We start from the raw sequence: 15,336 nt of genomic DNA, 5'->3' as shown, positions 1-15,336 counted from the left end.
TAGGCTAACGATTGCGTCATAACCTATACGCGACTCTGTCGCACAGTAGAGAAATTTGCGTATAGACAGGAGGAGATGCTCGGACGCAATCTTTTATTGTCTATCAGACAGTCGGGGGTAGGTGGAGACATAACGTCTGATAAAGTCAAGGGAGAAGAATGGGGAGAAGCTCATAGGGAGCCAAAAGCAACGGGACAAAACATTTAAACAACGTGATTCAGATTTCACTTTCAAGTTCAAGTTCAAGAGTTTTATTTGTCACATACACAGTTATACAGAATACAACCGGCAGTGAAATGTAAACAGGTCCGCTCCATGGACAGCAAATAACAATTAACAAAAAAAGCACAATAAATTATAAAATAGGAATAGGACAAAATAGGAATAGGATAAGGTGCTATATATATACATATGTAGAATTATGAATAAATCAAGTAAAAGAAATAAGAGATGTGGAATAAAATAAGTGAGATAAAGTAAAACTGGAGACTATAAAAATAAATACGTGGATAACAGAAGTGCAGGAGTGTAATGTGCAAACAGCATTATAATGAGTAGTTACATGAACACAAGAGTAAAGTGCAGTGCAATATCAGTATGTGAGTTTTAGTACTGAAGTGAGGTGAAGTCACTTGTTGTTAAAGGGGGGGTGAAACACTCAGTTTCAGTCAGTGTCATGTCAATCTTGAGTACCTATAGAGTAGCATTGCATCCTGCATATCTCCGAAAAGTCTTTATTTTTTTTATAATTATATAAGAAAGATGCGCTGTTCCGAGTCTTTCCGAAAAAAGCCGAGCGGGTGGGGGCGTGTCGTGTGAGTGGAGCTAAATAATGACGTGTGCAGCAGCGCGCTGCAGTGAGGAAAGTGAGTCGCTCTGTGAGGAAAGTGATTCGCTCTGTGAGGAAAGTGATTCGCTCAGTGAGGAAAGTGATTCGCCCGCCGCGTGAGGAAAGTGATTCGCTCTGTGAGGAAAGTGATTCGCTCTGTGAGGAAAGTGATTCGCTCAGTGAGGAAAGTGATTCGCCCGCCGCGTGAGGAAAATGAGTCGCTCTGTGAGGAAAGTGATTCGCTCTGTGAGGAAAGTGATTCGCTCTGTGAGGAAAGTGATTCGCTCAGTGAGGAAAGTGATTCGCCCGCCGCGTGAGGAAAGTGAGTCGCTCGGTGAGGAAAGTGATTCGCTCTGTGAGGAAAGTGATTCGCTCAGTGAGGAAAGTGATTCGCCCGCCGCGTGAGGAAAGTGAGTCGCTCGGTGAGGAAAGTGATTCGCTCAGTGAGGAAAGTGATTCGCCTGCCGCGTGAGGAAAGTGAGTCGCCCGTCGCGTGAGGAAAGTGCTAATACAGATCGACCGCCGGCCTATCAGTGGGTAAGTCAGTAGCTACTGGTTATATCACCTGTTTAGCATCCTACAAGCCAGCGCTTTGATGGGCGTAGCCTGTTGCTTTCGCTCTCTCCCTCGCTCTCTCTCACGCACTTCCGGTAGAATTGTCCGTAAGGCCCATACAAGGAAATTCCGCCCCCACTAACGTCAATGGGAACGCATGATCTCAAAAAACTTGCCGAAACTTATGACTAACCGGAAGTAGTATTTTTGACAAAGAAATACTCCCATCAAACGTCCACCTTAACTTTTGAAACTTTGTCTATGTTTAGTATGGGATTCCAAGTCTTTAACAGTGTAAAAAGATCAGTATGCATGAAACAGCATTTCACCCCCCCTTTAAGTGACAGCGTTCAGGAGTCTGATGGCATGTGGGAAGAAACTACTCCTGAGTCTCTCAGTTTTGGCCATCAGGCTACGGAAGCGCTTACCAGAAGGCAGCCGGGTGAAGTGGGGGTTGGCCGGGTGATTAATGTCCTTGATGATTTTTGTAGCTCTGCCTCTGCATCGTTTGATGTAGATGTCCTGCAGAGACGGGAGAGCTGACCCTGAGATGCGCTCGGACAAGCGCACCACTCTTTGCAGGGCTTTGCAGTCGTGACTGGTGCTGTTACCATACCACGCTGTGATGCACTGAGTCAGTAAACTTTCTATCGCCCCTGAATAGAAAGTTTTCAGGATAGCTGGTGAGACCCGGAATTTCCTCAGGTGGCGCAGGTGGTACAGTCTTTGCCTGGCCTTTTTCACCTGAGACTGGATATGTGCAGTCCAGCTCAGGTTCTCGGAGATGTTCACACCCAGGTATTTGAAGCTGCTCACTCTCTCTACTGGTGTCCCGCTGATCATGAGAGGGGAATATGACCGTTGCTGTCTCTTCCTGAAGTCCACAATCAGTTCTTTGGTCTTGTTCACATTCAGAAGGAGACAGTTGTCTTGGCACCATGATGTCAGTTGCTCTACCTTGTCCAAGTATGCGGTCTCATTGTTGTTGGAAATGAGGCCCAGGACAACAGTATCATCCGCAAACTTGATGACAGAGGTGGAGCTGTGTGTGGACAAACAGTCATGCGTGTAGAGAGAGTAGAGCAGGGGACTGAGGACACAGCCCTGTGGAGCTCCCACACTCACTGTGATGGAGGTGGAGGTGAACTGTCCTACTCTCACCACCTGAGGTCTGCCAGTGAGGAAATCTTCAATCCAGTGACAGAGAGAAGAGTTCAGTCCGAGATCCAGGAGTTTGTTAGTTAGCTTAATGGGAACTATGGTGTTAAAGGCTGAACTATAGTCAATAAATAGCAGTCTTACATAGTTCCCATTCTTGCTGTCGATGTGTGTGAGGGAGGAGTGGAGGACGTGAGAGATGGCATCTTCAGTCGATCTATTGGGACGATAGGCGAACTGAAGAGGGTCCAAGGTGTCAGGGATGGAGGAGCAAATGTTGTTTTTGATGAGTCTCTCAAAGACCTTCATGACTAAAGACGTGAGAGCCACTGGGCGATAGTCATTTAGGCAAGAGGGTTTACTGTTCTTAGGGACAGGGATGATGGTGGATTTTTTGAATGAGGTTGGGACCACAGATGTAGCAAGGGACTCATTGAAGATGGATGTGAGGAGTCCAGCGAGCTGATCAGCACAGGACCGCAGGACACGACCTGAAACGCCATCCGAACCAGCAGCTTTCCTAACATCCACACGTTTGAGTGTCCTGCGAACTACATCCTCCGAGACAGAGATCACGTGATTGTTGCAGCTCTGAGTGATTCTGTCTGACGCGTCACTCGGCGGTGTCGCGCTGCCGCGATTGCCATCAAAGCGAGCGTAGAAAGAGTTTAACTCGTTCACAAGCAACGGATCAGCTCTCACTTCTGCAGAGGATTTCGTTCCAAAAGCACAGATGGTCCTCAGTCCCTGCCACATCCGCCGGGAGTCGTTGAGTTGGAAATAAGACTCCACGCGATCCCTATAATGGAGCTTTGCGGCTTTAACGGCACGTCGGAGAGCATAACTAAATGATTTATAATCCCGCATATTCCCTGTTAGTAGACCGGCGTTGTATGCGGCAGTGCGGGCGTTCACTGCAGCGCGGATTGAACTGTCCAACCACGGTTTCTGATTAGAGAAGGACGTTATAGTTATTGTTTGTGTGGCTTGCTCTGTCAGTGTGTTGATGAAGCAGAGCGCCACATCAGTGAACTCGCTGACGTCCGATGAACTCGCCCAGAACATGTCCCAGTCAACGTCATCAAGAGCTGCCTGTAGCGTGATCTCTGAATGAGGCGACCAGCGTTTAACTTCCCGCCTCACCGGGGGTTCCTACTAGAACCCTACTAGGGTTCCACACTTTCCACATCTACTAGAAGACTTACAACTGTCAGAGGTTGCTTACGTCACATCTACGTCATCAAGCTCAGTCTGAGTCTGCGCAGTTCGCTCAGCCATCAGGGAGTGCTTCTAACTGACTTCATTTTTCGACGTTGAAGTCAGTGGGATCGCTGTGTCCATTTCTTTTACTGTCCATGGTCATTCTTCCACCTTTATGCTAAATTGTTCCGTTAGACACGTAGCATATCAAACGATCTGCAACAATGCAATATTACACACAATTTTTTTTTTTACTTACATTAGTGTGTTGCTTCATTCATTCATGTGATTTCACCCTGTCTGCAAATCCAGTCTCTTGTTTACAAACAAATCTGTGGTAAAATGAAGGAACGAACGCGCAATGTCTTCCCCATGTGTGCTGGATATTCTTTCGAAATAAAATGAATTCTTGCATTCATTATACTGGATATAATAATACTACATGTTTATTGCTTAAAATTTCGATCCAGTTTAGCTCTATGTAGGCTTATGCCATATATACGAGTCGGTGGGCAGGGCTACAGAATCAAGCACTGCTTATCTTCCGTTGAGGTGGCATTTCACCACACACTGACGTCACAGCCTGGCACATTCTGAGATCTGTCATTTGTTGGGCTGGTGTCAATAAAAACGTTTGTTTTTTTTTTACTAAAAAGGTAGTTTTTAGCTCTGAAACTTACCGGATATTCTCATGACCTTTTATATATCAAAAGCTCAAGTGAACGTTGATTTCTCAATTCATCACCCCTTTAACTTAAATTGACAGTTTAGTGTTAGTGATTAATTTACAGCAAAAATTAATAATAATACAATTATATATATTATTATTATTTTGCTGTGGGTTTATAACATTTATGCTTTCATGTTGAACAACATTATTTTTGTACATTTCCTAATAAACTCAAACAAGATCATTTTCTGTCAGTTTATTTTCTTGAATTGGAATGTGTAAAAAGGATTGTGGGTGATTTAAGGCTGCGAAGGATACATCCAATGCATCGTTCAAAACAGGCTGAATGAAGGACGCAAAATGAAGGCTGCCTTTCAATTATCCTTCAAATTGAGATGGCGGTGACGTTTGATGACGTGGCAGCCGAGATATGATATTATTGATAGGTGACACACAGACACTGCATGTCCTGGTTAAAATTGCTTTTTTCTTAAACAATCTTGGAAACATTTGGGATAATGTAAAAACACAAGTCAACATATATACATTTTTTTCTAGTGGTTTTGGGATATTTTAATCTAAAAATCTTACATATTGTGCCTTTAAGGGCATGAAGTCTACATGAATTCCAGAATGTGATGCATGATACGCTTTGAATCAGTGTAGATGGTGTGCGTTTAGTGTGCGATAAGAGCACTCAGCTTTGGTGTTTTTAAGACTTCCTGTAGCATGCACATGCTCTTGAGTGGCTAAGACAGCACAGCATGTGGGTATTTGGACAGGCCCAATGTTTTTAATCTTATCAGGAAACTATTACTAGGTAACTCTCTAAAAACCCACATTACCAGAAAGTATTCTAGCATAACAAAACATTAATAATTACTTAATCTCCCACTTTGCATTAATCTTGCACAATAAACAATACATTAATTTTAGCATTTACTCTGTTTCGAGTGCCATGTGCAAAGCATGCTGGGAAATAGAAATCCCAGCCCAGCTTCAGTTAAACTTGTTTGAATAAACTATGAAACAGTTCAGTTTGCTTAAAATATATCAGTTCTGTGAAATTGAAAGAACAAGAAAGCGTTCTAAATAATCATAAAAGTTAATTTGACTGAACTAATTTGTTTAATTTAAGTTTGTCCTACTCAAATCAATTAATTATTTTGAGCCAGTAAGCTTTTAGGAGGTTAAATCGGCTTCATGACTCTGTTTGACAAAGGCCTTCACGTTTTTTAGGCATTAAATGCACCTGCAAATGGGGCACAGTTGTTTTCTGCAGAACTATCCTACCTTTGCATTTAATATAGCTGCTTAATAACCATCATAATTGTTCTCACCAGAACATACAATACTGTTTGGGGTAAATAAGATTTACAAAAGTTTTTGATAGAAGTATCTTAAAAATAAAGGTTTTTAATAGGCATTGATGGTTCCATGAAGAAATAACATCCACAGAACCTTTTACCATTCTTTATAGTGGAAAAAGTCTCTTCAGATTATTAAAATGCACTTTACACTTAGAATAGAAAGGGTTAATTTAACTTCTAAAGTTTAACAGGTTCAACATGTAAAGTTGCGAATTGCAAATGTGTGCTGCTCACCATGCACTTTCGATGCTATGGTGACCGACAAAGGACAAAGATGTTGTCGTATGAGACAGCCGGGAGTAGCTAGTGCTCTGTAGAGCAATTTGTTCATTTAGGGCTAGCCTACCTGTGGAAACAAAGTGGCGCAAATAGCGATTTCACTAAGGGGACCTGCGGTGCATGTAGATAGAAATGGCTCCTTCTAAGCTAATAAAAGCATAATGTAAGGTCTTTATACTCCACTAAAACATAGTTATGTATATTATACATTGCATTTATGTCAATAGATCCACATAAATATTACACACTGCACCTTTTTAAAGGTTCCTTGGGAAACCTAAAATTGTTCTTTTAGGCATCACTGTGAAAACACCTTTTTGAAACTTTATTTTTAAGATGCTTAAGATCCAAATGTAACGGAGGCCAGCTAGTAGAAGTTGCTGTGTGAGTAAACCTCACTCCTCTGACCTCAAGAGACGCTCTAGCGACTGACGTTAGAGGTTGCAGCCTTTAGCCTCCTTGTTAGAGCGTCCGACTCTCATGCCGGCAGACCTGGGTTCGAGTCCCGGTCCGAACAGAAGGGGTTACATTGGTGCCGTGACCCGGATGGGAGTGAGGTTTAGGGGGGTGAGTGTAACGGAGGCCAGCTAGTAGAAGTTGCTGTGTGAGTAAACCTCACTCCTCTGACCTCAAGAGACGCTCTAGCGACTGACGTTAGAGGTTGCAGCCTTTAGCCTCCTTGTTAGAGCGTCCGACTCTCATGCCGGCAGACCTGGGTTCGAGTCCCGGTCCGAACAGAAGGGGTTACACAAATACAGTAAAAACAGTAATAGTGTGAAATATTACAATTTAAAATAACTAAAATAAAATTTTCAGCATCATTACAACAGTGTCACATGATCCTTTGTAAATCATTCTGATTTGTTGCTAAAAACAACATTTCTTGTTATTACCGATGATGAAAACAATTTGAGCTTACGAAACAAAAATATATTGCAGTATATTGGAAAACATCATGCAATACATTAGGCAATACATTATGGGATTTAATATTTACATTTTCCAATATATTGCTATATAATGAAAGCGGCAATCATTTATATATTTTGCAATATATTACATGAATATATAATATATTTTATAATACCATCAATATATTATTCCATATATTTAGAATATATTAAAATATATTTTAAGTAATATTGGTAAATATATTTTCCTTTCGTAAGGGAATATTGTTGTGGAAACTGGAAACCATGATATAGCCTTAACCGTGTTTTTTTCAGGATTATTTGATGTTCAAAAGAACAGTAATTAGCTTACTTGAAATAGAAATATGTTGTCTCCTTTAATTATTTCAACGCTTCACTCAATCAGTTCACAATATTCGCGACAAGCAATTTATCTGTCCACTTATTAGACCGTAAAAAAATACGGTCCACACAAGGCTTCGAAACAGACATAATCAATCATAGACAGCCAATCAGCAGATTGTGTGGGCGGAGCTCTCCCTGCAACCGCGCTACTAGGCTACTACTGTCTCGTGCACGAATCGAGGTGGGTAAGTTCATATATATTTACAATTGTATCATTGTTGATAATAATTAGACTACCCAGAGACTACTGGTAAAGTCTCTGTCATGAAATATAATTGTTTGTGCAAATAGTTCGCAGTTTGAACGATCTTATTTAATTTAATGGATTCTCATTATCTGAGATAAAGTCGTCGCTCTCATTGAGGCTACGAGGCCTAATTTATCTGTGTGGTGACTGGCTGGGATATAATATCTTATTTCGTGTCCTGGCGTCGAGTAGGTATACTACTGTTAGAACACGGGATGTGACAACAACGAAAGTTCAAAGAAAGTTCTCAGTTCCTTTATTGACTTCATAAGAATTAATGATTCATACCTATGAAACAGCTCGATTCCTCTCATTCTTCCCTCTTTTGCCCTTGTCACAGTGTGTTGTTTGTTATCTAGTCAATATATCAATCCTTGAGATCTCACAGATTTTGTACTGTCAAAATGACACGTGCTTTATTAATTATTAATTTCCACATTTAATTGTAACCACAGAATGTTTCACTATGATACAACCGAAAGTCATTCAACAAAAAAATCAGATTTTCTCATGAATTCTTTAATGTTTACAATGCCATGTGTGAGTCATTCAACCAAGAAACATACAAAAAGTCAGCATTAGGCCTATATTACAGCTTTGCATCTGTTGAGAAATGCTATATTACATCATTAAATAATTGCATACAGTAAGTAACAGTAACAAAAGTAAGTTGCAGTAACAAATGCATTTAATATGTTTTCTATGGAAGCCAATTGCTGCCACATAAGGGGGTAAAACCATGTTTTTGTAAATCATAAATTAGACATAAGAAGTAAAAAATTATGACAAACTTAGTCATATCTATCGGTGGAAATAATGCCAAAATAATGGGATACTGGGCTCTATCCAGGCGCGGATTAACACACAGGCTTGCCTAGGCTGCAGCCTAGGGGCCCCACATGTAGAGGGGGCCCCGGATTGGCCAAACTTTTTCTTTTACTAGGCTATGTATTTACTTCAGCGCGAACAAAAACAAGACCCCCATTGGCCCATAAGAAACAGGTGATTGGATATAGGCTATGTGACTTGGGTCTGTGCATCTGTCCAAACAGCCGCTGGTTTTCATTTATATCACTATTGCTACAGAAAGTACGATAGTGGAGCACAAAAACAGAATCATCACGCATTCTACTGGATAATATTGAATGCCATTTTTAAATGCCATTAATAACTGAGCGCACAACTGATGCTTGCGTGCGCAGTAAATCACTGTGAGATAATCACAGATACACGTGAGGAAACGGCAGCCCACAAGCTCCTTTTAAAACATGGTAGTATAATAGGCGTCTCAATGTGTGTGTGTATGCCAGTTTAGTGGTTAAATTGGACCGGGGCTCTCAGGCTGATGTGCCTGCAGTCAGTTTCCTACTGCAGACATCCCAAGTCTCCCGGAAGTTCCGGGAGTCTCCCGTTTATTGATAGCGGGTGGTTCCCTGATGCCCGCAAAATAAGTTAAAATCTCCCGGAATCTCATGCACACATGAGAGACAAGATACACGCCATAAGCGAGAGATCTTTCACATATCATGTAAGACTCAATTTCTCCATTGCACAAAACTCTCCAGAAAGTGCCATTTAATGATTTATTTTACACACAAAAAATTCACGGGGGAGCATACCCCCAGACCCCCCTAGTGAGAGCCTAAGGTAGGGTGCACAATGTGGATACACTGTCATTACACAAACAGGTACGTGCAGCAGCACACAAACACTTTTAAATATTAAGAATAAAATGATTACTCTCTGGAGAAGCGTTCAGTCTTTCTGCTTGCAAATTCCGCCATGTAAATAGTGAATCCACCATGGTGTAAGCTCAGTTAACTGGCTTTTAAAGGGAATAGGAGATGAGACTCTGATTGATTTATTGCACGTTGTGCCCAAAACACACCCATTATGAGAATAGCGACAACCCATTTACACAATTTTTCTTGTGCTGTGCACTTTAGACCATATGCTTAGATAGGTTAAAACTTTAGACCATACGCTTAGATATATTAAAATAGGGCCCAAAAGGTTAAAATTATGAAATACTAAGTCAAAATTATTTAGTCAAATAGTTTGACATTTCGACTTATAATAATTGTGACCTTTTATGTCATAATTGTGACTTTACAATGGGGCAAAAAAGTATTTAGTCAGCCACCAATTGTGCAAGTTCTCCCACTTAAAAAGATGAGAGAGGCCTGTCATTTTCATCATAGGTACACTTCAACTATGAGAGAGAGAATGAGAAACAAATATCCAGAATATCACATTGTCTGATTTTTAAAGAATTTATGTGCAATTTATGGTGGAAAATAAGTATTTAGTCACCTAAAAAAAGCAAGATTTTGGTTCTCCCAGACCTGTAACTTCTGCTTTAAGGCTTTAAATTTCTGCTTTAATTTACACTGCATGGTTCAAGTGACCCAATTCCGTCATGTGGCACAGATCGGATATGACGTGAACGTGTAAGCAGTAAAAAAACGCATGAATTCCGATATCCTCAGATCGAATTCAGGCCTCACTCAAATGTGGTAATAAATCCGATATGATTTGGATACGTGCATTAGCGTCTGCCATGTAAGCGGAAATCGGATATTCCCCAGTAAATGCGAGTCGTACGTCATTGAAAAAAGGACGGAGGCGAATGACATCAACTCAGGTGGACACAAACTGCCAGTGTTGCCAAGTCCGCGGTTTTCATGCGGAATTGGGCTACTTTAACACAGTTTTGAGTTGCAATTGGGCGGGTTTTTTTGTGAAAACCTGGCAACCCCGTCAAGGGCACTCCTCTTTTTCTCCGCCTTAAGAGAGAAATGTTTTGCCGACCTTTAAAGATGTGTGGAACTGTGCAGACAGCAAAACATTGTGCAATCATTTTGTCTGCGTCCATCGCATATCGCGCTGTTTTACTTCCTTTCACCGGTTTAGAACGTCTTGGGCTGTTTTGCCAGTGTACAGTGTAAATGCAAATATCGGATACGGGTCGCTTTTGAAAAGATGATGTAAGTGGGTCGTCAAAAAAATATATTCCAGATATAGTCACCAAATCGGAATTTTGCATCAAGACCTGGAGTGTAAATGCAGCCTAAGAGGCCCCTCTGTCCTCCACTTGTTACCTGTATTAATGGCACCTGTTTGAACTCATTATCAGTATATAAGAAACCTGTCTACAATCTCAAACAGTCAGACTCCAAACTCCACTATGGCCAAGAACAAAGAGCTGTCAAAGGAAACTAAATTGTAGACTTGCACCAGGCTGGGAAGACTGAATCTGCACCAGGCTGGGAAGACTGAATCTGCAATAGATCTGTAAGCAGCTTGGTGTGAAAACATCAACTGTGGAAGCAATTATTAGAAAATGGACATACAAGACCACTAAAAATCTCTCTTGATCTGGATCTCACGCTTTGGGGTCAAAATAATCACCAGAACTGTGAGCAAAAATCCAAGAACCACACGAGGGACCTAGTGAATGACCTGCAGAGAGCTGGGACCAAAGTAACAAAAGGCTACCATCAGGAACATACTACGCTGCCAGGGACTCAAATCCTGCAGTGCCAGACATGTCCCCCTGCTTAAATCAGTAAATGTCTGGGCCCGTCTGAAGTTTGCTAGAGAGCATTTGGATGATCCAGAAGAGGACTGGGAGAATCTCATATGGTCAGATGAAACCAAAATATAACTTTTTGGTAAAAATTCAACTTGTCGTGTTTGGAGGAGAATGAATGCTGAGTTGCACCATACCTACTGTAAAGCATGGGGGTGGAAACATCATGCTTTGGGGCTGTTTTTTCTGCAAAGGGACCAGGACGAGTGATCCGTGTAAAGAAAAGAATGAACGGGGCCATGTATCGTGATATTTTGAGTAAAAACCTCCTTCCATCAAGCGAGGGCATTTACGATGAAAGTGGCTGGGTCTTTTCAGCATGACAATGATCCCAAACACACCTCCCCGGGCAACGAAGAAGTGGCTTCGTAAGAAACATTTCAAGGTCCTGGAGTGGACTAGCCATTCTCCAGAACTCAACCCCATAGAAAATCTTTGGAGGGAGTTGAAAATCTGTGTTGCCCAGTGACAGTCCCAAAACATCACTGCTCTAGGGAAGATCTGCATGGAGGAATGGGCCAAACTACCAGCAACAGTGTGTAAAAACCTTGTGGAGATTTACAGAAAAAGTTTGACCTCTGTCATTGCCAACAAAGGGTATATAAAAAAGTATTGAGAGGAAGTTTTGCTATTGACCAAAAACTTATTTTCCACCATAATTTGCGAATAAATTATTTAAAAATCAGACAATGAGAGTTTTTTTCTCATAGTTGAATTGTACCAATGATGAAAATGAATGGCCTCTCTCATCTTTTTAAGTGGGAGAACTTGCACAATTGGCGCTGACTAAATACTTTTTTGCCCCACTGTATATGTCAAAGAGGGGTTTCTTTCCCCTTATGTTCCATGGGCTTCCATAGTTTCAGGAAAATTATTATATATGTAATACTTATGGCCTGCGGTTTCTGTTGCTTGAAAGAGTGTCATACTTCCTCAGTGGTTTAATGGTTTCATTTTTTTTGGATTCAGACAAGTTGCAGTTGTCCATCTGATTCCGATTTCGCCTGCAGCAGCCCGATTCCACTGGTTTGGTGTTCTCATAAATGATCTCTAGAAACAAATAAAATTTACTTTGGAGTTACATCAAATGGTTAACAGTGCAAAGCACAGGCCACGCTGAGGGTCTGGAGGAAAGCAGTTTTGCTGTGCATGCTTATGCTGCACCACTGCTCGAGTCTAACCACATACAATAAGAGCCATTCTAATCGTCATCAGCTAGAGCTTACTAAAGCTCACAATGCTTAACCACATGCACCCACACTCATTCAGCGCTTAGCGACCAGGGAAATGTCTAGCCTTGAACAAAGACTCCTGAAGATGTGTTGTTGTTTCTTAGTAAGGTCTTTTATAAGGACCCTGATCAGTTGGTGTGACTTTTAAGAAAATTCAATGCCATGGTTGTCATTACAAGAAGTATCTTGATTCGTGCCTCAGTTTGTAACAAAACGTATAGTTACAGGCTGTAACCAATCATAACCACAAGGTTCAAAAAGTCATTGTAATTGTAAAAACCAGTAAATTCCTTTATGAAAACTGTAATAGATCTAACCTTACATTCCATATAATTTTTACAGTAAAAAAAATCTTTAAAAAAATAAAAACACCAAGGCTCCAAAAAAGCAAAACAGTATAATAATTGACTCACAAAAAGGTACTTTTTTTTTTTTCAATTTTTGAAGACTTTTTTCCCCCCAGATTTTTATTATTTGTTTTGTCGAGCATCCAATCTTGAGCAATTTGTTTTTTGCTGGTGATTGATCCTGTCTTTGCTTCATATCATTTACAGTACAATACTGTTAAAGGTACCATTTTTGGAAGTAAAAAAAAGTTAATCTTATCATTTACAGTGAAAAACCGTAAACTGACATTCCCAGAATCCCCAGTGACACTTCACATTTAATGGATTTTCATTTTAATAATAATGTTTATTCTTCTTAATTGTACGTCTTATGTTGTTACATTCATAAAATAAGAAATATAAATATAAAATAAGCAGAAAAGGGCTGTTGGATTTACTAGTTTAGAATGTTTTTTTTTATTTGTGAGTGTAAATTACAGTTTTAAATGTTAAAATGTACAGGTTCTGTACTGTATACAGAATTAGAAATTGTTTTTTTATAGAAATATTCTGCACAGCTACCAGTTCTTTTTATAGCATGTCTTGGCATAAGAGTAAAGTTGGCGTAAGTAAACATTTATATATATTTTTTTCACTGTAACAATCTTTAATTCATTGTAGATGTACCTGTAGTTTTGCGAGTGACGATGAATATGACAACAATTGACACAACTAGCACTATGCATCCAACTGCCATCGCAAGCCATATCCACCACTGACCATAACTGGGGGGAAGCGACAACGTTACGGGGCTTGTTGTAGCTGTAAAGGACGAAAAGAAAAAAGACACCAAAAAAGGGTGATCATTTTTTCAGATATGTGTCTAGTTATAGTTACAGTATTAATTATATATATCCATAAAGATTAGAGTTGCCTTGAATCAAAAAAAAATATATTTTTCCATCCAACATTTGAAGGGAATTCAAGCAATTTTCTTTATGAACCTGATTTACAAGTTATTAGTTATTTAGCAGGTATTTATTTGGCCATGATTTCAATTTTTTTACAAAAATTGTAATGTACTGTATGCAGTGGAATCGAAAAGACAAAGCACATTGAAAATGAATGCAAACTTAATGTAAGTATAGACATAAAACAGAAAGGTTTAGGACTTAAAAGAAATATGTTATGACATTAAATGAATAAGACGTTTTTTCAGATTAATTTGTATTAAATTAGAAACAAGCTTAACTTAAGCATTTTATCTAGTGGTCTCAGTTTTAGTTTTGGAACATGTTTACTGATATTTAAGACAAAATTACACTTGACCACTTGTTAATATGCCGTAAATCCATTACTTCTTGACTATTAGTGGAATTCACGCATGACCCAAATGTACATGTAAATTGTTTAAGTTTCTTAATTTAAAATGCAAAGTGAGTATTTAAAAATTGTGTAAAAAGGAAATTATTAAATATTCTTCACCACTTGTCCTGCAAGTTGTGGACTCTTCTGTAGTGGAATTTTGCGTCTGTTTTTGCGTTGGATTTCCCGTCGCATTCTGATCAGTTGTGATGTTGGCATCTGTAGAGAAAAGACAACAATAGTGAAAGTCGTTAACTGAATCTCTTGTTACATTCATTAATTTCAATAAAGTAGGACTTTTTAGTTAAATTGTTATTAGCTTCGCAATCTGTACACACATTTGAGATGGCCTCTGTTCCCTTTAAAACTTATATGAAAATGGTGGATCCTCTGTCTTGTAGTCAGTATGTTGTGTGTTTTTCAGTCCACAGTGCCAGCATTAGAAGCAGAGGACATTGGGGCTGAGCCCCCCTAATATTGAAATCTTAGACTCGCCTTGGGTGGTCTTGGCTAATACTTACGACAAAGCAAAAGGATCGAATACTATTAACTAGGGGTGTAACAATTAGGCCTGTCACAATAATTTTTTTTGCTGGATGATAAATCTGTGGGTGCTGATAATGCCAAATGTCTTATGTTAACAGTAAAAAGTGGCCTACATTATTTTATATATCTAGTCCGTGACAGAGTGCAAGTGTATTTGTCTAAAATAAGAAACATGAATATTTTTATTCTGGTGTCAGCACTGTCCTGTGCATTGTCCAAACCCATTTCCACCCCAAATGTAATGGCAATTTTAATCAACAGTACATATTTTTCTAACCTTTTATCATATGTTTTGGAGTATCGCAATATTATCGTACCGTAAGTTCAGTATTGCGTATTGAATTGTGACAGGGTATCGTTACACCCTTATTATTAACTATAGTTGTTCATTTGGTTATTGGCATATTGGTATAAACGGTGTGTATTTCCACAGAAACAATTCGAGTGAAAAGTTGAAGTGAAAACTGTATATGAATTTCGTATTAAGTCTTTGGTGTGTCCTCTTCTGCTTTAATGACAGCAGCCCTTGAGCTGCATGAACTCATTACGATTGTGTAAACCTGATCATCATCCTCTCCGGTGTGATTTGATAATCATCCAAACGAGCATCTTGTGCTTTAATTAACAAAATCTGACCAGAGTTCACACGAT

At 39.7% G+C, this 15,336-nt stretch overlaps 1 long non-coding RNA gene across 1 annotated transcript; it reads right to left on the bottom strand.

The window, feature by feature from the left end:
* Positions 1–10,013: 10,013 nt before the first annotated feature.
* LOC137039553 (uncharacterized) lies at positions 10,014–14,308 on the bottom strand. Its single transcript, XR_010897690.1, has 3 exons — positions 14,260–14,308; positions 13,462–13,596; positions 10,014–12,266 (listed from the first exon to the last, which is right to left on the bottom strand). It is a non-coding gene; the product is annotated as an uncharacterized lncRNA (long non-coding RNA).
* Between the last annotated feature and the right edge of the window lie 1,028 nt (positions 14,309–15,336).

The sequence above is a fragment of the Pseudorasbora parva genome, chromosome 14 (genome assembly GCF_024679245.1).
Source record: "Pseudorasbora parva isolate DD20220531a chromosome 14, ASM2467924v1, whole genome shotgun sequence".
Lineage (NCBI taxonomy): Eukaryota > Metazoa > Chordata > Actinopteri > Cypriniformes > Gobionidae > Pseudorasbora > Pseudorasbora parva.
Note: the sequence above shows the minus strand (reverse complement) of the source record. Positions and strands in the feature narration are given on the sequence as shown.